Source organism: Hipposideros armiger, unplaced genomic scaffold (assembly GCF_001890085.2).
Source record: "Hipposideros armiger isolate ML-2016 unplaced genomic scaffold, ASM189008v1 scaffold_15, whole genome shotgun sequence".
Lineage (NCBI taxonomy): Eukaryota > Metazoa > Chordata > Mammalia > Chiroptera > Hipposideridae > Hipposideros > Hipposideros armiger.
Window position 1 is genome coordinate 4,743,130 of NW_017731365.1, and position 2,881 is coordinate 4,746,010.

Below are 2,881 nucleotides of genomic sequence, written 5' to 3' on the forward strand. Positions count from 1 at the left end.
ATGTGGGATCTGAACCGGGGCCCTCTGGTGTCCCAGGCCAGTTCTTAACCATCGCGCCACTCGGCCGGCCCCTCTTGTCAATTTTAGAATTTTTCTTAGTAGACTATTATGTTATCCCCAAATAATGACAATTTTTGTCTTCTTTTCAATTGTCTCCGTTTTATAGCTTAGGTATTTTTGGCCTAAAGTTTCAGAAACATGTGTTTAAGATTAATGGTTATTGTAGGCAACCATGTTTTATTTCTGATTATAATGGGAATAAACTCAGTAAATATTACCATTCAATATGACTGTTCATTTTTGCTTTAAAATAGGTATTTATCATATTAGGCAGTTACCTATTTCTATTTTCTGAAAGATTTTAATGAAAAAAATAGGCTGAATTGCATCAAAAGCCTTTTAGGCATGTATTTAGACATTATTTTTAAGTTCGATCTATTAAGTAGGATATTATTAGATCTCCTGGTCTTAATTCATCTTTGCATTCCTGAGATAAACCAGCTTAGTCATAATGGATCCTATTCATCTGACTCCTACACTCCACTTTCAGAAAATTGCCAAATTAAGCAGATTTTGCTATTCTTGCATCGATGTATCAATTTTCATTGCTACTGTTCTAATTCAGGTCTTCCTTGCTTCTTACCTGAATTACTGTGATGGGTTTTAAATATTTCCCCCTCCTATTCCTGGCTCTTCATTTCAATTACATATATAGTATATAATTGCATTAAATTTATACAGAACCATTTGGGGAAAACCGACATCTTTATCTATTAAGTCTTTATCTTTATCTAAGTCTATCACTGAACATGGTCATCTCTCAATTTGTTTGTAATTTCCTGCAAAAAGGTTTTGCACATACTTTGTTACATTTATTCCTAAGTACCTTATGAGCTTTGTTGCTGTTGTAAATAGATAATGTTTTTTTTTAATTTAATTTTTTCCCATGGAGGCATTTTATTTGCATGTATGTATTACATCCCTAGAGAAACAATCCCAGGATTTTCCCTCCTGTTTGTTTTTGTCTTGCTTCTTTGTGGTCCATGATGCCTAATGAGGCTGTCAGTACAATGAAACCAAACTGACAGGATAGAAGCAGGTTGTTCTGTCATTTTTCTAGATCTTTGAGTTGCATATCAAATCTGGGGCTGGTCACCCCACACTTATTTAACCTGCCCATGAGGTTCACAACAATTTTCCGAGCTCTGCAATCCTCAATAATTTCAAATTCACCAATGTAACCATGCTTCAGCATCACAGAAACCGGATGATGACTTTGGAGCACAGCCTAATAAGAACCTGGCATTTGCTTCTCATTTTGGCATTGTTGTTCTTGAGAGCATCAGACAAGACATTAATGCACACCATTATGGTGGCACAGAAAGGTGGCAGAAAGAGGGCAGGAAGGGCGAGTGCATGGAGTTATGAGAATAATGTCTTTTTAAATGATGTTTTGTGTTTGTTACTGGTGTATAGAAACGCAATTGATTTTATTATACTAATTTTATAGCCAATCATTTTGCTACACTCTTATCTAATACCTTGATAATTGAAAATAATCTTATTTCTCGTCAAAAACTTATAAGATACCAACTCACTGAAAGTTATTAAGCCTTACTTTATGATCTATTATGTAATCAATTTGTTTCAGCAATTTCATGTGCCTGAAAAGAACACAAATTCTTCAATACTGGGTATATAATTCCGGAGATGACTATTACATAAAACCTGTTGATTGTTAAAATCTTCAGAATCTTTACTGATTTTATAGCTGCTTGACCTACCAATAATTGGAAGATATGTTGCAATCTCCTCCTATGATGATGGGTTTCTCAATTTCTCCCCAGTAAAATATTAATTATATAAATTTGGCTTAATCTACTTTGAGGCTATTCTGTTAGGTTCATATAAGCTTAGAATTATTACCTCTTCCTGGTTAACTGAACCTTTTATCACTATGTAATAGTCCTCTCTATTGCTAATAATGGATTTTTCTTTAAGCATATCGTGTTTGATATTCATTCTGTTACACTTTCTTTGGGTATTTGCCTAGTGTATCTTTTTCCTTTCTATTATTTCAACTGTAGGGGAAGAAAAAACTTTCCTCTAGCCTTCAAAGTTCTTTTTGGCTGGTTTAATAATTAAATCTACATGAGACAGATTAACAAGAGAAAATAACCAAATTTAACTACATATGTACACATGGGAATTCCACATACAGGAGAGGTTCAGACATTAAGGGAAAATGAGGTATAGATGACATTCTGAACTAAGGATGAGGTAAGCCACCTTGGGGCTTCAGAGAGGAGGAAGGTTTTTCGCAGGACAATAAGAAGAGCAGATGTTCAGTAATTAGAAGTTTGCCCTGACATATAGATGGGTCATAAAAAGTTATTTCTGGTGATAAGTCTTATTATGGGCAAGGCCCCTAATTTAAATTATTTAAGGAAGAGGTAAAAGTTTCTCATGAGCCTGCAGGGTCTTGATAGCCTTCAGTTCAAAATAATTCATATGCCAAAGTGGCACATTTTGGGGAGGCCTGTTCTGAACCCCTTCACAACCTTATGCTGTGGATGTATTTCCTGTAAAGAACATACAGTATAACTGTTTTTTGTTTATATCTAATCTTCTAGTACCTTTCTGAACTGGTGAGTTTATTTCATTAACATATAAATATTGTATGTGTGGACTTCTTCCTAGCATCTTACGTTTTAATTTCTACTCATTACACTTTTTTTCCATGCTTCTTGCCCCTTTTTGTTTTTTTGTTTTGTTTTGTTTTGTTTTGTTTTTTTAGCTGAGCCATCCCGCCACCTGTTGGCAGCTCACGGCTGCTCAGCTCGGGCTGACTCGAACCGCTGTTGCTCAGAGCTCAAACTCT

General features: G+C 35.0%; 1 protein-coding gene and 1 pseudogene across 5 annotated transcripts in view; both read right to left on the minus strand.

The window, feature by feature from the left end:
• The window catches only part of ASCC1 (activating signal cointegrator 1 complex subunit 1), a 124,827-nt gene that overhangs the window by 55,738 nt on the left and 66,208 nt on the right, over positions 1-2,881 (minus strand). The window lies entirely within an intron of this gene.
• Positions 983-1,368, minus strand: LOC109372386 (40S ribosomal protein S15a pseudogene; annotated as a pseudogene).